This window comes from Tursiops truncatus, chromosome 17, assembly GCF_011762595.2.
Source record: "Tursiops truncatus isolate mTurTru1 chromosome 17, mTurTru1.mat.Y, whole genome shotgun sequence".
Taxonomy (NCBI): domain Eukaryota; kingdom Metazoa; phylum Chordata; class Mammalia; order Artiodactyla; family Delphinidae; genus Tursiops; species Tursiops truncatus.
Genome location: NC_047050.1, coordinates 57,708,751 through 57,731,299, shown reverse-complemented (window position 1 = coordinate 57,731,299; position 22,549 = coordinate 57,708,751). Strand labels below are relative to the sequence as shown.

The following is a 22,549-nucleotide window of genomic DNA, read 5'->3' as shown; positions in this document are numbered from 1 at the left end:
TATTTTTGGCTGTGCTGGGTCTTCATGGCTACATGCGGGCTTTCTCTAGTTGTGGTGAGTGGGGGCTACTCTTTGTTGTGGTGTGCAGGCTTCTCATTGCGGTGGCTTCTATTGTTGCAGAGCATGGGCTCTAGGTGCACAGGCTTCAGTAGTTGTGGCACGTGGGCTCTAGAGCACAGGCTCAGTAGTTGTGGTGCATTGGCTTAGTTGCTCTGTGGCATTTGGGCTCTTCCCAGACCAGGGATCGAACCCGAGTCCCCTGCATTGGCAGGCAGATTCTTAACCACTGTGTCACCAGGGAAGTCCCTGGAATATCTTTTTCTATTCCATGACTTTCAGAATGTGTGTGCCTTTTAGATCTGAAGCACATTTCTCATAGGCAGCATATATACGGGTCCTGTCTTTTTTATCCCTTCAGCCACCCTATGTCCTTTGATTGGAGCATTTAGTCCATTTACATTTAAAGTGATTATTGATAGGTATATACTTATTGCTGTTTTGTGAGTTGTTTTCTGGGTGTTTTTGTAGATCTTCTCTGTTATTTTTCCTCTCTTGGTCTTCTTGTGGTTTTATAATATTCTTTAGTATTATGTTTGTGTTTCTTTCTCTTTCATGTGTGTATCTGTTGTATTGTTTTGGTTTGTGATTACCATAAGGTTCATAGATATCAACCTATAAATATAGCAGTTTATTTTAAGCTGACGTTTACCTAAGTTTGATTGCGTTCTAAAAGCACTACATGTATCATATGTGCCCTCTCAATGTTTTATGTTTTTGACATCTTTTTATTTTGTGTATCCCTTAACTATTTATTATAGTTATAGTTAATTTTACTACTTTTGTTTTTTAACCGTCATAGTAGCTTTTTAGTGGCTGATCACTGCCTTTCCTCTATATTCGCCTTTACCAGTGAGATTTTTTTCCTTTTATTTATTTTACTGTTCCTATGTTATAGTGGAAAAGTGGCCTTTTATTTTCCACTTAAAGAAGATCCTTACCAATTTTTGTAAGACCTATTTAGTGGTGATGAACTTCTTTAGTTTTTGCTTGTCTGGGAAACATTTTATCTCTCCTTTACTTCTAAATGATAACCTTGCCAGGTAGCACATTCTTGGTTGTAAGTTTTTTCCTTTCAGCACCTTAAATATATTGTGCCACTCCCTTCTGACCTACAAAGTTTCTGCTGAAAAATCTGCTGATAGTCTTATGGGGGTTCCCTTCCATGTAACTAGTTGTTTTCTCTTGCTGCCTTTAAAATTCTCTATTTTAGCTTTTGCCATTTTAATTACAGTATGTCTTGGTGTAGATCTTTTGGGGTTCGTTTTGTTTGGGACTCTCTGTGTTTCCTCAACCTGGGTATCTTTTTCTTTTCCTAGGTTAGAGAAGTTTTCAGTCATTATTTATTCAAATAAGTTTTCTGCCCCTTTCTTTCACTCGTCTCCTTCTGAGACCCCTATAATGTGAACGTTAATATGCTTGATGTTGTCCCAAAGTCCCCTTAAACTATCCTTATTTAAAAAAAATTTTTTTTAATTTAAAAGAATTTTTTTAAATTCCTTTTCTTTTTGCTGTTCTGATTGGGTGATTTCTATTCTTTCTTCCAAGTTGCTGATATGTTCATCTTATCTGCTATTAATTTCCTCTAGTTTACTTTTTACTTTCATTTATTATATTCTTCAGCTCTGATTGGTTCTGTCTTATATTTTATAAATCTTTTTTTGTTGTTGAAGTTCTCACTGTTTTCCTTCATTCTTCTCCTGAAGTCAATGAGCATCTTTATAACCATAATTTTAACTCTTTAACAGGCATATTACTTCTTTTCTCTGTTTCTTTAGGGTTTTTATTTTCCTGGGGTTTTATCTTTTTCTTTCATTTGGGACATATTCCTCTGTCTCCTTGTTTTGTTTGACTTTCTGTGTTTGGTTCTATGAAATAGGTGAAACAGTTACCTCTCCTGATCTTGAAGACATGGCCCTGTATAGGATCATCTCCTGTGTAACTGTGTGCTGGGTGGTTTTGGCATGCTAACTGGAGCTAGAGCAGGCCCAGGCTGGGAGGCCCCTGGGATGTGTCATGTTGGACTACCTTGGCAGGATGGCTGGACCTGGAGCAGGTATAGGCTGGGGGTACTCTGGTGCTACATGCCAGTGCCACTCTGGTAGGATGGCTGGAGCTGGACCAAGCATGGGACAGGGGTCCCAGGATGTGCTGCACTGGTGCTGCCCTAGTGGGGCAGCTGGTTCCCTCCTTAACTTCTAAAGCATCAGTACTGGTTGTTGGTAGTGCACTGGTACTGGTACCTGGATACTGCCCCCAGAAATTCTGCTTTAAATGGTTTGGGATGTAACCTGGGCATCCAAAATTCCAAAGTCTGCCCGGATAATGACCTTTATCATTTCTCCTAGGGGATACTTTCTGTAAAAGTGTGGAGAGGTTGTATTTTTACTTTATGGGAAAGGAATCCTGTGCTGTGTCTGGATAGTTCACGTTTCATGCACCTGGATTCTCCTTAGTCTCATTATTCTTCATTATAAGGGGAAGACATCCAAATAGCTCCTTACCTGGCTGGCTAAAATATCAGAACTCCAAACCAGCATAGAATTAGTATTTCCTGTCAGGCATCTGGTAGCCTATTAAGATGGTTAGCCAGTTTGAAAAGGGCGTGTGGCGGTACAAGCCTCCTTAACCAGGAGAAAGATCTTCATGTGCAGCTGATAGCAGAAGGGGCAGCCTGTTGAACCTTAGGTTTCCCAGGCTCTTTGTACAGATGGTTCCACTTTGGCCCCGTTTGTGTCCTTTATGAAGAGTTGCTGCTTGCTTTCTTGTTGGGAAAGAAGCTTTAAAGCCTTAAGCCTGCCTTGATCCATTTATCCTGTAATTTCTCAGCTAAGGATGTTATTTTCACCTCCCCACCACACTTCCCTCTTTCCATCCTGTTCTTCAATCCCATATTAGGTGGCTGGCTCAGTTTTCTTCAAGGTCTTTTACCCTCTGACCTGGCTTCCAGCACTCCTGTGGCTTTTCCTCTTGACCCATCCCATAGAGGTAGAATGGGAGGAGGATGTCAAAGGAGAAAATGAGACACAAGCATTGATAGTACAGTCGAAGCAGGAGACTGTTATGAGTTGAATCATGTCTCAATTCATATGCTGAAGTTCTAATTCCCAGTGCTTCAGAATTTGATCTTATTTGGAAATTGAGTCATTGTAGGTGTAATTAGTTAAGATGAGGTCATTAGTGCAGACCCTAATCCGCATTAAAAAAGGGAAATGTAGACACAGAGATAGTCTCCTCTCTCTCTCGCTCTCTCTCATACACACACACACACACACACACACAGAACTCCATGTGAAGATGAACGCAGAGATTGGGGTGATGCTTTGACAAGCCAAGGAACACCAAAGACTGTCAAAACCACCAGAAGCTCGGAGGGAGGCAGAGAACAGATTCTCCCTCGTAACTCAGGAGGAACCGACACTGCTGACACCTTGATCTCGTACTTCCGCGAGACCATAAACTTCTACTGTTTAAGCTCCTCAGTTTGTGCACTTTCTCATGGCAGCCCTGGAAACTAATACAGGGAACCTAAGAGGATGGCCCATGGCTCCTCTTCTGTTTGTTCCTCATGCACTAGAGCAGTTTTCTCCAAAGTGTGTTGCTTGGAGATGGGAGCTTCCCTGGAGCTGCCTCAGGGGCCAGAGGAGGACAAACCAATGGGTCTACAGCCTCCCTTTTCAACAGAACAGCCCTGAATTTGTGTTTTTACACCTTAGGCCTCCATGTAAAATTTCGCTTGCAAAAACAGTTCATCTGCCAAAAAAGCTAGAAACCCCTGTAGCTACCCTAGCAGAGGGGACTCCTTTTTTCAACACTTTGTGAACCTTCCAAATGTTCTCGTGCTAAGTGTTTTCTTAGTCTGTGCTGGGCTAAGATAAATTCCCTCTCGTGATCACTGTTTTCAATGATCTGAAACAATGGATTGAACAATGGACCTGCTTCTGGAAATGTGAAGTCAGGAAAGAGGAAGTGTCCAGACACTGAAATAACTGGGCTGTTTCCCCCTGCTCCAGAAGACCAGGTTTCCACCAAGCCCTCCCCAGAGAGCAGGCTCTAGGAGCAGCATGGCTGGGGCAGGGAGGTGGGGGTGATTCCAGGCTGGAAGAGGAGAATGAGAATGGCATGACTTGTCCTGACCCTATGATGGTTTTCAAAAAGCAGTCTTAGCTGGCTTGGGTTCCTACCTAGCTCCTCTGGTCCAGGGTCGTGCTTACCACCTTTGCTATCACCTGTGGATACTGTGCTCTTCTCTCCAGAAGCAAGGACTCATTTGCTCCATTGTGTGGTGGGTACTTTGGGCCACCTCCGCTGTGGGCTGCTTTGAACTTTGAGGCATATTCTACCTTTCCTGTCAGCCTCCCAGAAATCTTCACTCTTCTCCTTGCACTATGGTCCAACTACTCTGCATCACCCACTCACGGAACAGCTGATGAGGTCTTCATGTCTAAGCGTACTTTGGTAACTATGCCTGTAACCACAGGCCATAAAAAGCTGAGAAGTAGAGTAATGAGATAAAATTTAGCCCAGTGCCATGCATGGTTCTGAGAGCCCTTGCAACAATTCTATGAGGTAGGTACTACTATCCTCATGTAACTGATGATGAAATTGAGGCTCAGAGAGGTTGAGTAAGTTGCCTAATGTCACATGGTCCATAAATGAGAGAGCAGGAATCCAGCCCAGGCAGTCTGGCTCCAGAGCCCTGCTCTGAAGCACCATGTACATCACACTTAATGGAGATTCACAGTAGAAAGCCTCAAGTATAGGCCCAGGAGCATGTGTTTTGGGTGTGTTTCTGAGGTCTAAGCCAAAGCACTGAAAATAGTGGGGAAGGTGCAGGTTAATCGTAATTCACAAGTTAACAAGGATGTTGCCTGTTAATACAAAGAGCATAATAAGGACTACAGTAAGTACTGAGCTAAATTTCCATTGTGAATTTTTTTTAACCAAACACAAACAAGTGGCAGATTATTACAGCTTCCCCTTGGGCCTGAGGCCAACCTAAAGGAAATGTTAAAGTATTGAAAGGGACCCTTTGTCTCAGCCACGGTAAGGTGGCTCTGTATCACTAAAGGTGATAAATATCCAATACATTTTGTTGCCATTTCCATGTCTAATTTCCCTGAGAAGTTGAGTCTTTGCCAAGAATTTCCTAGAAATGAATTCAAGGAAAGAATTCTTTCCTATACTTAGTACATATTTTTAATAATATGCTGGTTGTATGGTCTTTCCTCTCCAGGTTGTTGGATTGAACTACTTTGCTTGGACAGTAGCCTTTGCCGCTTGTGAGGTTAGCTGTCCCAATTCTCCTCTGGGGACAGGGTTTCAGAGTGATTTCCATGGCAGGGTCCAGGCTTGACCTGCAGCTGAAAGCCCAGGTTGCACTTGATTGATGGCCACAGCTTCCTGGCTAATCGGTGTGTGGTCCTTCCTGCCTCCTTGCCATACCGGGCTCTAGCTTTGTGGAATGCCATTCTTTGTTTGTCCTTTCACTGGTGGAAGGCGCAATTTCCATCTTCAATGTGTGGGGCTATGAGCTCCGGTTCAGCCAGGCTATGTGCCCGTGAAGTAATTGAAGCCAGAGCCTCTGTTGGACTCCCACTGCCGGGCTGACCGGAAGGTTAAAAGACACAACTGCTAATAGGCACTGAAAGCAGTGATGTCTCCCTGGAGGCATGAGGCACTCGCACAGGAGGTCAATATGGCAGAGATTATCCTGCTTCTATCATTGTCCCTTTTTACCAAGACTAGATAATAGGAGGGATGTCCCCAGAGTCCACTATTAATATTACATGGAGAATTGGAGGTGAGGCCAGAGGAGACAATAGCCCCCCTTTCAAAGTGCCTTCTGCTGTGGACTTTTGATTGTAGGACTAGTAACCAGTCTGTTCTTCTAGACAGATGATCTTCTCTTGAAAAAAATCCTCCATGAAAATTCAGTTTATGAAACACAGATGAGCAAATGTAGCCGGAGCCATTGATGCCTTGTTCCATCTTGCCTTGGCCCAGCTTGAGTTCACCAGCCAGGGTGGGCAGTTTGTGTACCTCCTTCTCTGTCCAGGATTTTTCTTCTGCAGCCTCTATAGAGGCTCTTTCAGCTGGCCCACAGGGTCACAGGGAATTGAGGGGTTTGTGATGCCCTAGGGGCCACCCTCAACCAATGAGGTTCCAGACATGGAAGAAAAATACTCCAGTTTTCTATCACTCAGTGGTAAATATTTGAGGTGAGTTCTACACAAATCTTCAGAGGGTCTTCAGATTGTTTCCCTGCTGTCCTCAGAGATAATGTACTTATGAATACACCCTTCGGTGGCTTTTCTCCCTTCCCAGTTTCTCCTTCCCCACCTGTACTTCCTGGAATCATCTTTCAATATACTGCCTGTGTCTTAATCCTTTCCTCAGAGTTTGCATCTGGGGGCACCAAATCAAGACAGCAGGGTAAGGGGCCCAGAGCTAGACCACTTGGCTTTCTCCTCTCCCCTGCTCCTGGCCCCAGCCTCCTCATGCAGCTGGGGCCTGAAACTCCTATGGAGCTCCAGGCATGCTATCCAAGGGCTATCTATCCCTTTTCACTCTGAAAATCCCCAAGGCTGAATTGATATGTTCCCCCAAGTTCTGCTCTTTTCCTTGCTCTTCTTATCTTTGAAAATGGTCCCGTCATTCCTTTAGTTCACCAGGGCCAGAAACCCTAGTCTGGTCTTATACTTCTTATGGTCCCTCAGTTAAACTCCCCTTGCTCTCCATATACAATTAGTGTATGTCCTCCCAATTCTATCATCTAAATAGTTCCTGAACACATCCCATCCTAACCACCTCCACTACCATACTTCCTTCAGACCCCAAATGTCCTGGGTAGGGTGACTGTCTGACGTTCTCTGTGGTAGATGTTTTTGGTGCCATGTTCAGAGCTCCCTGATGGCTGCTCTGGGTGAGTTCAGTGAGTGCTGCAGCTAACAGCTTACACCTGTGGACTTCTGCAAAGCATTATCCTCGGCATACAATCCAGCTGATGCAGGGATGCTGGGAGGTTAGACCCTCTTAATCCCTAGAAGCATCTGAGGACTGACGTGGAGTTCAATTATGTCCAGTTCCTCATGTCAAGGTGGGACAATTATGTGATGCAACTTGGACTCCAGCACACTCTGGATCAGGCCAAGGGTAGCCTATCTGAGACCATATCTTTGCTATGTTTCTATCCTTTTTCTTTTCTCGTTGCTCTCTTATCCGTTTTTCCTGGAGAGCAGTCCCTTTAGTAAATCACATGCACTAGAATACCCATCTCAGGCTCTGCCTCTAGGTAGCCCAGCGTAAAAAACTTCATGAACTAGGCTATAAGGACCCTTTATAAGACACTCTCCATGGCAGTCAAATGTTTGGGAAATTCTTATAGGCAGTATTATTCATTATTTGCTTCAAACCTTCTTTGGAGTGAGTTTCTCACATTTCCTTTTTGCTGCTTCTTTCTTGGATTTTCTTCTTCTCTCCACCCCCTTTGGATCAATAGCTCTATGGAACCATAAAGTTTTGTTGCTAAACTGTGTTAAGAATTTTTGTATCTATTTTCAAAATATTGATATGGGTCTATAGTTTTCTTGACATGTCCTTTTCTGGTTTTGTTATCAGAATAATGCTGGCCTCGTGGAATGAGTTGATAAACAATGTAACGTTAGTTTAAATTCTTCCTTAAATACCTGATAGAATTCACCAGTGAAACCATTTGGGCCTGGAATTTCCTTTCTTTTCTTTTTTCTTCTTACTTTTTTTCTCCCTCATGGTCCATGGGCAAGTTCTGCCCACTCTCCGCTCTCTCCAACTTAGGTCTTAGGGTATAGGATTTTCTTAGCCTCTGGATTCCAGGGAGTAATGCTTGTCCCTCTCCCAGAGGGACACGGACATTCCTTTTCCACTCCCACAGTGCTCCATACGTAAGTTCCACTCAGCTGTGTGGTTGCCAGCTGTGTGGAAAGCAAGTTATGGTAAGCACGTAGAATTTTCTGCTCTGGATTCCCAAGTCCCTCTCGCTGTTTCTGCCCTGGGGCTTCCACAGCCAGGTGTGGAGAGGACAATGGTGCACTAATGCTGCCTGCACCTGAGCGGTATCCGCCAGCTCTGGGCACTCCATGTGCAGCCACAGCTGACATGGATTTGAGACCTGGGCCCAGGAAACCCAGGGCTACTAGCACCCATGTTCACTGGAGAAACTCAGCAGAGAACAAACCACTCCATCCCTCTTCTGTCTCAGGAGATACTAAAGTCAAGTTTCCAAGACGGATTTACATGTCCCTTACATTTTTACCTATTTAAAGAGGAGGATTTTCCATTTACCCTTGGTGACCGAGAGTCCTGTTATTTCCTTGATAGATAGAATAGACTCTGCAGACACACAGCAAGTATGTCAAGATCAAACAAGTGTACATTTCTAATGAATTATTTACGTTGTGTATAAGCATTAGTGTAAGTGGTTTTGTTGAAGTGGAATTACAAGTCAAAAATCAGTGCTAGATTAAGGGAGGTGAATCATTCTCATTTCCAGTTAGTTGGAGGAAAATATTTCTGGGAAAAGCGACGTTTTAAGGACTTTTGTACCAAGGCAGAGAGAAGCCCTGAAGGCATTTTGGCAAAGAGAAAAATCTTCCAGTCACAGGATGTAGAGCAAGAGAAAAATTAAGATGAGAGAGAAAGAAATGTCTATGGAGGTCTTCCACACATTTTTTGATTGGGTTGTTTGGTTTTTTGATATTGAGCTGCATGAGCTGTTTATATATTTTAGAAACCAACCTATGGTTACCGGGGAGAAAGAGAGGGAAGGGATAAATTGGGAGATTGGGATTGACATATACACTCTACTATATATAAAATAGATAACTAATAAGGACCTACTGTATAGTACAGGGAACTCTACTCAATACTCTGTAATGACCTATATGGGAAAAGAACCTTAAAAAAAGTAGGCATACATGTATGTATAACTGATTCACTTTGCTGTATACCTGAAACTAACACAACATTGTAAATCAACTCTACTCCAATAAATAAAAAATAAATAAATAAAGGAAAAAGAAAGATAAGAGAGAAAGAAATGGTGAATTTGGTGGGCTCTGTGTCCATCCTAAGCAAAGCAAAAACCAGGGGCTCCCCCACTATAGGTCATGTTGCATTTATATTGAGGCCCAGGAGTTATTACATGCTTCATAAAGAAAGTGAACGGGAAATATTGTGGCGATAGCAGTAATAATGAACATAAGTATAGCCAATATTTACTGAGTGCTTACCATATACTAGATCTTGGGCCAAGTGCTTTGCACATATGACTTTGTTTAATCACCCCAGCGTGGAGATGCAAAAGGTAATATCATGATTTCCCATTTATCCACGAAGAGACTGAAGTGTATTGTTGCTAGCAATTTTCCGAAGGCCATGCAACTATTCATTGTTGGAGCTGGAATTCAAATTAAGGTTTGTCTAACTCTAAAATACAGTACTGAAATAAAATAAAATACTGATTCTGATGCACTAACATAAATACTGAAATAGATAAATAATATATGCATATCTAGAACAAACTTAACCCTGAGGATATTAACTGAGTTCTCTGGTTGGGGTGACCTCAGTTACATAATCTTGAGATTTTTTTCCTCTTCTGAACGTGAACTATTTAAATGCTCGGACATTCTAGAGATTCAAACTATTTTCTCAGAAATCGACTGTTCCATTTCCTTGCTGAGAATTATAATTTGGGTAACTTCATCAGTGGTAGCCGCTCTGAATTACATAAATATAAAGAAATGTTGATGTGGTTTTCTTTAATATTTTCGCCTCCCCCCTCCCTCCCTCCCTCCCTCCCTCCCTCCCTCCCTCCCTCCCTTCCTCCCTTCCTTCCTCCCTCCCTTCTTTCCTGCTATGCCAATCTGAATAAAGTCTATCATTTGCCTTTCATGTTCCAAAATAAGTCTTGCCTTGCAAAAGAAATAACACCTGCAAATTCAAATTTTTACCCTGAAATGATATTAGAAGGGCAATTTTAAATAACAAAATCTGATATCATTCCTTGTGAAATCCTTATTAATAATTGAGCTTTTTTTTTGTGTCAGACATTGTGCTTAGCACATACATTGTTTCACAACATCTTTTGGAAGTAAGCACTATTATTCTCTTGAGGTTAAGTGATAGTATTCTTTCCAGTTTAAAAAAGAATGAACTGAGGTTGATGGAGGATAAATCACTTACTCAAGGTCACACAGATAGTAAAGGGTGGAAGCAGGATTGAACCTAAGCTGCCTGATTCCAAGGACTGTGCACTTAATCATAACATCATATTGTATCTCACCAGAGGAAGAGCCATTCCTGCCAAATCCATAGGAGACATGAATAATGGTTAGACATCTATCCATCGCTTTGTCCATTCTTTCATCCATGCATCCATCTATCCAAAAAGTATCCATTATGTACAGACAATGTACGGACTTTCCAAACAAGCAGGGAAATTAGCTGCTTGGAGTTTTGTATCCCCTTAGTATCCTGTGATGTTTCTAAAAGATAGAACTAGAGGAAGGATGTTCTAGAAGAGAAAAGCCTTGCTTCTCCAAATAATTAAGACAGCATGTGACTTAAATAAGCACAAGATTAAGGGGCTGGGCAGGACATTAAAGGTGGGCTCAGAATGACGCATCTCTTACCCTCTTGGCACTTTCCTTTAATGGGGACGGGAAAACTTGTGTGACTTACTCAGTTCCGCTTTCTTCCTGCTGTAGCAGGCTCGACAGATTTTTCCTCGCAAACCCTTGCTTCTATGGAATCCTTCAACCCAGAATATACTCAACAACATTTTGTACCTGCTATGTTCCAGGTACTGAATAATACAGAGTCCCTTCTTTTCAGTAGAGCTCGGTAAATGATCGTTTTCTACATGTTTCACCTTTTCTACATGTTTCACCGTGCCTTGCTTTCCAAATGCCGGTCCAGCTGGATTCATCAGAATCACCAAGGGGGCCTTGTAGCCACCATTTTCTGTTTTTGAGAATCAATAGAGCAAAGTGACTAAAGGCAGACGCTGAAGGCTGACTGCCTGCGTTCAAATCCCAGCAGTACATGGCCTTAGTCAAGTTACTTAGCCTCTCTGGGTTTTAGTTTCCTCAACGTAAAGGGGAATAGTTCCTAATTCATAGAGTTAGGATGAGGATTTAGAGAGTTAGTATTATACATAAAACACTTAGAAGGAGTGTCTGCCAAGTAGTAAGTGTTACAGATTATTAGCCGTTGTTATTATTAAAATTATAAATCATGAAACTGCTCAGATGGACTGGATGAGAATTTTTGGAGGTGGGGCTCAGGATCCTTCTTTGTTGTTGTTCTGCTTTCCAGGTGATTCTGTTTCTAGGTCTTGTTTTGGACTCACTGACATAGAGTGAAGTATTCTTAAATGTGAGTCTGGGTCCTAAGTCTCTTTATCTCTCTTTTTAATCAATGCTTTTATTCCTTTCTGTCCTACTAGAATCTCATTTTCTCCAAACATCTTTTTCTTGTCTGGATTCTATTGAGTCTCCCTCTTAAGATATGAGTTGATCAGGGACTAATACTCAGAAACTAGCAGCTGATTAAATCTTTCCCCTACATATGATTCATCTTCCCTGGTTATTATTTGCACAGTTTGGTTGCCCTGTGAGATTATAAATCCCTTGGTATAGACCCATACCTATGGGGTTGTACACAGTCAGAGCTCAATAAGTATCAAGTTCAGTAATGATCCAGACACGTAGTTTAAGAAGGTATTCTCATTATACGTGCCACGGTCATTTAGAAAGTCTCCCTTCAACTGATAGGAGTACTTTTCTTGATATTAGCCATGACGAATCAGTAACTATTCTATTTTTATAAATCTTAAAAATATAAAACCAATGTGAAGAAAAATCACATAGTGAATAAAAATATCACGTAGTTTGGTTTACCTGCCTCATATATCTCGGACTCATTGTCTATGTAATGTTGTCCACACAGCCTAAGTAAGACAAAGAAAATCGGGAAAGTTCTATGAAAAGCAAGTAAGTTGATTAAACATGCTTGCAGACTATATGCCCAATGACTCCAGGGTGAAAAACAATAACTTTAGAAGATACAGATTGGCTTCCTGGTCAACAGTGATCCCCCTAGGGCTATGGAAAAATTGTTCCTCTCTTGCTCCAACCATTCTAAGGGGCTGCCATTCTAATTTGTCCAAAGGTGTGGACACGAGACCCATGTTGGGTGTCTTAGTTCGGGCTTCTATAACGAAGTGGCATAGATTGGCTGGTTTATAAACAGCAGAAATTTACTTCTCACGGTTCTGAAGAGTGAAAGTCCAAGATCTGTGTACCAGTGTGGCTGGTTCTAGAGCCCTCTACTAGACTGCAGAATGGCTGACTTCTCCTATCTTCACATGGCAAAAAAAAAGGATGAGAGATCTCTCTGGATACTTTTATAAGGGCACTAATCTCACTTATGAGGGCTCTACCCTCGTGACCTAATTACCTCCCAAAGGCCCCACCTTCTAATACCATCACACTGGGGGTTAGAATTTCAGCATATGAATTTGGGGGAGACATATACATTCAGTCCATTGCATTGGTCAAGTAAAGACCTCTCCTGGGAGTTTCTGAATTGAAACTTCAGATGAAGATTACCCGTATCTGTTACAGCCACGACCAGCCTCATGCAGCCGGTGGCTTAGAGAATAAGTCCAGCAGGCAGAGAGATGCCTTGATGAGAGATAGTAAAGCAGAGGGATGGAGTCAGAACAGCATTTGAGTCCCTGATCTGAGTTCTTTCAACCTCACCCCAACCCCATCTTCTCTGTAGTGTAGCATGTGCAGTCACTGCTCTCTCTTTTTCGCTTATGTTACTATGAATTGGTTTCATGTGAATGTCATGGAGTTCTGACTTGGTAGAGTGGAATTAAGTTTAGAGTTGAGACCCTATAAAACTTATTCTTCTATTAATTTCGCTGTTTTAGTATACGTTTCTGGAGTCTAAACAGTGTCACTGTTAGCTCACAGCAAAGTAGGGGTTAACTAACACCCCCAGGTACTTTTTGGATAAACTGCTCTCTAGTTCTATCTCTACCTTTCTGCAAAGGGCATTTAATTCAGTTGACTAGATGCAAGATTTTATCTTTATCTTTCTTAAATTCCATCTTGGTGATTTTAATAGCCCCGAATTCTACCTTAGGTAAAGTTCAAACATTGATTTTTGTCAACTATCATATCATCTTTCCCTTCTGAGTTTGTGTCATCTGCAAGTTTGATAAATGTGTGTTTTACATCTTCAAACATGTATATCAGTAATACAGGTTTAAATGTTTAAAAAGTTGAGTGTTTTTGACCTTGCAGTTTCCCTTCTAGGTATGTGTCTTTTCACATAAGGAGACTTGTTGAAGGCTGTCCCATGCAGCGTTGTTATAGAGAAAAGTGGGAGTAACCACAATATCCAGTAATCGATAAATAAATGTGGTACATTCAAGGAACTATGTTACTACAAAAGAAATAAAAAGTTAAAAGGGCTACCTAGAGGCAGAGCCTGAGATGGGTATACTAGTGCATGAGTACTTATGAGTACTTATCCCATTCATGAGAGTTGCATCCTTATGACCTAGTCACCTTCCGAAGGCCCCACTTCCAAATACCATCACATTGGGGGTTAGGATTTAACGTATCAAAATTGGGGGGGGGGAACACAAATATTCAGTCTAGAGCAGATGCTTTGTCATCTCATCTTTTAACTGTTGTTTCTCAGACCTGTTTGACCTTTAATGTCGCTAGGTATAAAAAACAACTATTGTCTACTTCCTGCTTTTTTCTGGGGATAAGTTTTCAAAAACATTCCCCTTACTTACTTTTTACTTCTGTATAAGTCAGTAGAGGCTAAGTTGTGCTACAGTAACAAAAACGTCGACTTCTAAGTGGCTTAGTACAAGGTTTTATTTTTCACTCATGCTATACAGCAGGTGGCTGGGGCTCTGCTTCAAGTTATTCTTACACCAGGATATAAGGTGATGGGGAAGCCACCATCTGGAAGATTCCCGGTAGAGGGAGAAAGAGGTTGGCAGATTCACACACTAATTCTTAAATTTTCCTCCCAGAAGTGGTACATATGACTTCCACTCACATTTCAATGATCAAAACAACTCACACCATCCTGCCTAATGCTAAAGGAGATGGGAAGTACATGTGCCTGGGAGAACAACCAGAAACACTCAGTAAAAACAGTAATGATGCATCCAGTATTATTTCTATTTTACTAGTTACAAAATTTTTGCAAAGGCATAATAAAATAGGGATGACATAATAATACCTAACATTTACCATGTGTCAAACATTTTCGTATTTTACATATTTATCTCACTTAATTGTCACAGTCTTCATTTTCTTCATGATGATTACCCTCATTTTATAAATGAAGCATAGAAAAAGCAAGTGTCTTGTCCAAGATTGCATGGTTAGAAAGTGGTTGAGCTAGGATTCTGATTCTAGAACATGCATGCTTAAATGCTTCCTACTTTGTGTTGTTTTTTAGATTCGGAGTGGTGGTTTTCTCCTTACTCATCTTTGAAAGGGGGAAGTTCTATGCAGACCTGCTGTCCCTAAATAATGCACAGGTAAGCTTCCTTTTGTGGTTATTTGGGTGCTACCTGGTTTCTCCCCAAAGAAACAAGCAGAAGGCTGGATGAAACAACATCATACGAACAGGTAAGTCTTTTTCAATCTAAAGAGGGAGAAAGGCCCCATGAGCCAAGGACATTGGAAACCTGGGTACTTTGCATAAGTTTTCCCTGTTGAAACTACTGCAGAAGTGGTGGCTTCACAGAGCTGGGAGAGAACCTATTTCCTTGGGGAGAATTTTTCCAGTTATGTATTGAGCTCAGGCTTAGGGCAAAGGGACACTATTAGAAATAAGTTAAGAGAAAAGAATCTTTGGCCTATAGGTTTTTTGCTTGATGTGGCTACAAATATATTCTCCCAAACAGCTGCCTTTCTTTGTCATTTATAGTTGATTAATCCCCATCTCTCTCACAGTGTGCCTTTGCTTCTAGACCTTACTCCTTCAAATTGGGAGAATTTTCCCCCTCGAGCCTATAGTCATCTGACTAGTGTCACTATGAAGTTGCCAAATACGAGATAAATGGCTAGGAATGGCACAATGATTTCTCTTTCCTTAATTGCCAGTGGAGCTGTGGCCTGGCCCAGCTATAGAGAAATTGACTCCAGGTGTGGCCATCTTCCTTCCATCTGCTCATGACCTGCTCATGAGCATTATCATAATTTCCCTCTTTTCCTTCCTGCAAGTGCCTTAGCGGAAAGGTAGTTATTGCTTTTCACAGTTGGTACTGAAGCTGGCAGGCATTCATCACTTTGTGGTTCAGATGGGGTTGGCACCATTCCCTGGTTCACAGTGGGTGACTCTATGTTCCTACCCCTGCCCCATCTCCCTCCTCCATGGTCATTTCAGTGATTTTCCCTGGGGAGGAGTGGAGACTGTGTTTATGTTGTCATCCTTCCTGTAAGTCTGTTTTCTATTTTTTCAAACTTTTTTTTTAAACTTAGCAGATGTTACAAAGTTGCTTAAATTTGCATTTCTTGATTACAAGTTAGCTTGAACATTTTCCCAGACATTTGTTTTCTATTTGTATTTTCTCTTGTGTATATTTTGTTTGTTTGAGACTTGATCATTTAGCTATTGGAGTCCTACGGGTAGTTACTAAAAATATATGTATGCATTCTGAGATCATTAAGGAATCGTTCCTTTCTGTCGTTTCTGATGGAAATATTTTCTTTTCAATTATGTTTCCTTTTCATTTTATGTACATTTTATAACGGCCTTTTGATCACAACTCACCAGAATTGTTTTCTTTCCTGATACGTTTACCTGTTTAGTGCCCGGCTCTTCTCCTTAGAATTCAGGCTCCTTGAGGGCACGGGCCCTGGGTGGCCTGCCTACCACTGACTCCCTAGTACCTACAATGTAGTGCCTGGCAGTATTAAATTAATAAATGTTTATTATATAAAAATATATTTGATTGCTTCAAATCTTTTGAAGTAACCATCTCTTCTTAATGGCATAAATCTTTATAAGCTGCTTTTTCCCAGATTATTTGATTAAATGAAAACATTTAGGTTTTTTAGTTTTACTGGAAGGTATCTTTTTTTTCCTTCATACTATTATCTTAGCCCCATATATTATGCTTTTTTCTTCTTGTTTTAGAAGTATTATAGGAAGTATTTTAATATCATATATTAAATTACTATGTTCCATGGATTAACTTTTCTAATTTTGAAATATTACCATATGGGTTCCCTTATTATTGCTTAAAATAAGTTTTAAAACAAGTCTCGTAAATTTCATCTTTTGTCATGGTTCTTTTAAGAATATTCTTTAATGACAGTACTCTTGTTCTTTCTATTTAATCTTACAACCTTTGGGGGGTTATTACTGATGGCTTCTTATAATTACTACCATCTTTTCTAAATTCCGAGAAACTAGATATTTGTTAATTTGGTTGTGGGTTGGCATCAAACTTATATGTTATTTCCAGTATCCACCTTTCCCCACTTCTAAAACTCTAAATATTTCCCCATCTCTGACTTTTGAAGCCTCTTCTATTTTTCACAATTGATTGAATCTTAATAACAGCAGCTTTGAGATTGTACCTATGAGATTCTTTAGCATCCTGTAATGTAGTTCTCTTTGTATTGTTGATTCAAATGTATTAAATGAATGAGGTGCATTTTAAATTGTCTTCGTTGATATCTTAAGTTGTAATTTCCACCCCATATGCATTTCCACCCTTGTACTCTAAAAACTTGAACCATAGTTAAATCAGAAAACTAACTCATTCCTCTTTTATATAATCTATGTAGCCATCCATTCACTTTCTCCATTCATTCAATCCAAAAAGTACTTATTTTCCAGGCTTTATCCTAGGCTCTGGGGGTTATGACCAAAATGGACATTGTCCTTGATCTTATGTGAAACATTGAAACTTTTCTTTCCTCAGTCCGAAAAATAACTAGAAGAAGGAATAAAAAGGGATAAAAGAGAGAAAACCACTAGAGTTTTCTCATCTTCAGATTTCTAACCAGGACAGTAGAATTTTTAGAGACACATTTCAGTTGTCTTTTCCCCCCCAATTTTGTCACTTATCCCACAGTTAATCTTCACAAGTTAGTAGCAATTTGTGGGCTTGATGAGCCTTTTCAGCCCCTCTGCCACATCTTGGATGTATGTTCCAAGACCACAAACCTACACTTGGGTGGTCAGGTCTGAGCACCACAGAAGGAAGGGAATTGCCAACCACCTTGATTAGTCTCTTGCTTTTCTGAGGAACTAGCTGTGTTCTCCCCCAAAGGATGAACCTTTGAATTCTTCTTAGCAGTCGGTACAGGATGGTCTTCGTCAGGAGTTTTGAAATTAATCTCCAAGAGAAAACTCTATTGTATTTTCTCCACTTATCTTTCCTTCAGTCTCTCATTCTTCTACTCTCCTAATCCTTACCATTCGTTTCTCTGTTCCTTACTGGTGGGGACTGCTTTATTGCTTTCTGTTTGCATTCTTTCTACCATTCCGTTTTAAGAATCTCTCACCCTCTCCTATAAGGGTACTGTGGAAGGGCGTTCCCCAACCCTTTCATTCATTTTCTTCTCTAACAGATTATATAAATAGCAAATGCAGTTAAGTCTTCAACATGAACTTTGAAGGTCCCTAAAACAGTTTCTTTTTCATAATTTTGCTGCTCAGATTAGTGAATTCTCCCCCTGCCCACTCCACTGTACCCGTCCCCACCACAACACACAGACACACACACACACACACACACACACACACACATACACACAGACACACATATGTTGCCACGAGCTCTTTCTGTAAAAGCTACAAACAGAATTTAGAAAAATCAAGTTGTTTATCATGGAGGTTATAAAGCTGAGAGAGACAAATACAGACTGGGCTTCTGGTATACATAGGAGTTGATAATGGAAGTTAGAAGGAGGTTTAAGCTGTATAAAAATGACACCATCTAAGGGAGAGGCCAGATGAATCTGATACGCTTAAAAGGCCAAGGAGAGATTTATTTTGATCATTGCCCCAGGGATGACTAAGCCTAAAAAATATTTGTACCAACTAAGTCACTCTGGAATCTGAGGCGGACCCACAACCAGAATAATTACCACTGGCCTGATCAACACGTCTCCTTTCTGTAGTCAAACTGTGTTCATCAATTCAACACTTTTTCATTTAGCATCTATAATGTGCCAGACACTGTGCTGGGTTCTGAGGCTAGGGGAGACCAAAGAAACACCTGACCCCTCATATAGAAATCTTAAGGAGGTATCGAAATACTGAGGAGCAGATGATAATAAACTGGATAAGAAGGGCAATGATAAAGGAAGTGCAGGATACTATACAAACCTACAAGGGAGGCATCAAATCTACATTAGGTATGTTGGAGAACGCTTTCTAGGAGGAAATGACTTCTCATCTAAAACCGGAAGGTGAAAAAGTCCTTAGCTAGTCAAAAGTGAGATGGCGATAAATTGGAGTGGCGGCCCTGGTTGAGGGAGCAGGGGGCTATGGATATCATATACCATTCAGCTGTATGATATTTGGGCCTCTATTTCATCATAAGTAAGTTGAAACTGAGATCCACTTAAAATCTATTGTTTCTATCCAGCTCCGTATTGGAATTATATTACCCTACAGACTAGAATACTCTGAGTCCAATGGCCGAGACTCTGTTCTCCCCGGACAGTGTTTGTCTGGGCACTGCCAACATTGGTCTTGATGACTTCCTTTTTTGTTTGTTTTCATAATTGGCCACCTTTCCCCCTTTCTGCATCCCCAACCCCAAGACTGACATACTCTCCAAGCTATGATAGTACATTCTAGTAGGTTACCTCAAAGTTCTAGAAGCTATCCTGCCTCCATCAAAGGTCTCTACATATGTGTGTTCTGACCAAGAGTTCTTATGTTGCAATCTGACTCTCAGAAGATCTATTTTTCTGTTGCTGGGCGTCACCTTATTGTGGCTTTCCATCTTCTTGTACTCCTAACTTATTGTTTACTGTCTTTTCAGTAGACAAAAGAGAGCACAAATTTAATTTGGAATCACAGAGATCTTCTACCCAAAGGACCACTGTCCAGTGATTTATGCTGTGCACCACTGAAAATATTCGTTCATATTCAAATATTGTGATTATCTGTAAGAAATGGTACAAATGTGATTCCAGGAGTTGAGAGGAAATTGCTTCTGTTTTATTAAGATCCTGTAAACCTTAGACTCTTGCTTAAAACTAGAAGATAAGTCATCAGAAGATAAATATAAGAGCTCATATAGTTCAATAGCACGCAGTCTCTGAAATGAAGATAAAAATGTCAAGAACAAAAGATTATAAAGGCTATTGCTCTCATTGTATGGAAGGGGGAAAACGTATCTTTATGAGACTCCTGGCTCACTAATACTGCAGAAAAATCAGGTCATGCTGCACTTTAAAATCTCTTAGATGACCTTTCTGGCCTGTCAGAATTAGTGGAGAAAATTTTAATGATACTCAGATCTATTGACGTTTTATGTGCTGAACTTCCTTGGAGAAATCAGGGGACAACATGCCATTAGAAGTTTCAGTTCTACTTCTCGCTTACTGTCATAACTTTTGATCACACCTATTTTTTTCTTTGCCCCCTTTTTTTTTTTGAAATGAAATGCTTTAGAAAATGTCATCCTGGAGAGTTTTGGTTGATGTTTTCAGGGTTTGTCATTTTTGTTAGTCATCAGTTGGCTCCGTGTCATTTATGTCAAAATATATGAAAGTAACTGAGCAAGAAATTTCATTGACTGATAATGTGGATCATTATACACGAGGGTTGAGACCTATCTGCCATAACCTTTTTTAGAAGTAAGCTTTCCCTAACTTCCTATTTGCAGTCCCTGAGAATTAACTTGCTCCTTAAGAGTTACATGACTTGGGCTTCCCTGGTGGTGCACTGGTTGAGCGTCCACCTGCCGATGCAGGGGACGCGGGTTCGTGCCCCGGTCCGGGACGATCTCACATGCCGCAGAGCGGCTGGGCCCGTGAGCCATGGCCGCTGAGCCTGCACGTCCGGAGCCTGTGCTCCGCAACGGGAGAGGCCACAGCAGTGAGAGGCCTGCATACCGCAAAAAAAACAAAACAAAAAAGTTACATGACTTTTGACCTCTCTTCTAAGGGAAACAAAGAGTGTGGGTAACCACAAAATGGTCCTTTGGTTATGAACTCCTCCAGAGTTGACTGGCCAATGTTTGTGTAATAGATACACAGGGCCTCAAACACTGTGGGTATATGGAGAGGTATCTGGGAAACGTAATGTACTTTAAATTACCAAGAAGTAATTTGATCTGAATAAGACAACTCCAAAGAGAGCTCATTATGTTTCACCAAAATGCAATTGTAATTGGATTTCTTTTTAAGATGAACAGCAAACCCAGGGAAGTGGTACATTTATCATTTTTGTCAACCCCTTTCTAGAACCTGAGCACTAGGGATGATGGTACACAGTGCCACCCCCTTAGGAACAGAGAGTATTCTCTAACTCAGGTGGGGTAGGCAGACATGGCTGTTGCTCTTCCTGTACACAATAGCCATTAATGTGTTTTGAGCAGAGGAGGAATTATTCAGTGGACATTTTCAGAAGGTTAATCTGAGAGCAGTGTTTAGAGAAAATCGGGGGTAAGAAAAGAAATTTGAACGTGGTAGAATATGAGACTGTTGTATTATCCCAAACTTGTAATGTTGGGGGTCTGGACCTGGGAAGAGGTGGTGGGATTGGAATGGAAGATGCGGGTATGAGGAATAATCCAATGTGACTGCACCCAGAGCACTTAATAACTAGTTGCATATTGGAGATAGTGTGTAATGGCAATAACCCTGGTCTAAACATCAGGAAGAATAAAGAGGTTTTCAGAGCAAGGTTGAGGCTTAGTTTTCTATTTTATGAAAGAAAGGAATTGAAGTACAACAATCTCCAATTCCTTTCCAGGCCTAACATTTTAAAATAGGAAGATTTTAAGGCATTACAACTTTGCCCCTCATCTCCATCAGGAGGCTTGACATCAGGAAGAGTAAAAGGTACAGTTGCTGTTTGGTGTATCTCTGAATACTCACTGGCACTTGCACCCCTAATAGATTCCTGGCTAAGCAAAACCCTCAGTTTTACAACCATATCACACTTTCTGATTCCTCTCCAGAGTCAAAGATCATCTGTCTTAGATGTACTGTGTTGGTAGATGGCATCTCATAAACTAATTTAGCAGTAAGGAATAAATAGCCTGTAATGGCGAAAGCATTTTTTTTTTGGTTAGAGATGATCATATTTAATCTTTGTATAGTTGGCCCAATTTTCAGAAATACATTTCATGTGGACTTCTTGGAAACACTGTGAGGCACATCGACGTTGGGGGTGTCAGTATGTCTGTTTTACAGATGAGGAAACTGAGATTTGGGACAATTAAGGAGGTTGCACACCCCCCCCCCCACGGGGGTGACACTGTGTACCATCATCCCTAGTGCTCAAGTTCTAGAAAGGGATTGACAAAGACGATTGCCCAGCTACGAAGTGGCAGAGACAGACTTTCTTACTCCAAGTCCATTGCACTTTCCGTTCTGTTAGCATATTCATGGACATTTTAAGTCCCTGGGCAAGAATATAAAGAAGTATTTTTGGTCCAGGGACATTTGAAAGCATCCAATGATCACCATTTGGTCTATTTTTTCTACTTTCAAATATAATCCCTGCAACTATCTCATCTGGAATAGTTCCAATAACATTCTATTTAGTAATCCATAGCAATAACGATCATAATCACACTTTCTCCCTGACCATCCCAAAGAACCTTTAGTGTATTAATGCTGTTAATTAATCTTCATGACATCTTAGCAAATGAAGCAGATTGCAGGTAGGATGTCCCACTTGGCTGACTGGGAAGCTGAGGTAGAAAGCAAGGTTAGAGAGTTGCCTCAAGGTGAGAATAAATCAGCAGAGATGGTGAGCCAAGAATAGCCTTTTTACAGCTGAAGCTTAACAGTCTATTGGGAAGGGGCTTTGCTGTTTATTCCTCTTAGAAGATTACTGTTCAGGCACCAGAAAAAATTGCCATTTTAAAGCCAAGCTTTGCTTTGCTTAGTTATTTTTCAGTGCTTTTGAATTCGCTGTTCTCTTCCTTTGGGGTCCCCACCTTTTTGCAACTGAGGCGACTTCATCTTTCTCTCTTCTGGGATAACATGCCTAGTTGTCCTGCAGATGACAATCTCCTTTACCCCTGCAGTGTCACCTCCCCCTTACCTTCTCTGAGACCGGAGCACTCCACTTTTCAATGGTTTCCCGGGAATTTGTCCCACGGGTCTCCCTTTCTCTCTTCAGGGACCTGGGATGGAGTCTTGTCTTTGCAGCACCCACGTCTCCATTGGGAGGAAGAGTGTTTGTTTCTGATGTTGTA

General features: G+C 41.0%; 1 long non-coding RNA gene across 2 annotated transcripts in view; it reads left to right on the top strand.

Annotated features, from left to right (window-relative positions):
- The window catches only part of LOC141276932 (uncharacterized), a 225,389-nt gene that overhangs the window by 81,553 nt on the left and 121,287 nt on the right, over window positions 1-22,549 (top strand). For both annotated transcript variants that reach the window (XR_012327323.1, XR_012327322.1), the window contains one exon: window positions 14,599-14,680. This is a non-coding gene — a long non-coding RNA (uncharacterized lncRNA). The remainder of the gene's footprint in view (window positions 1-14,598; window positions 14,681-22,549) is intronic.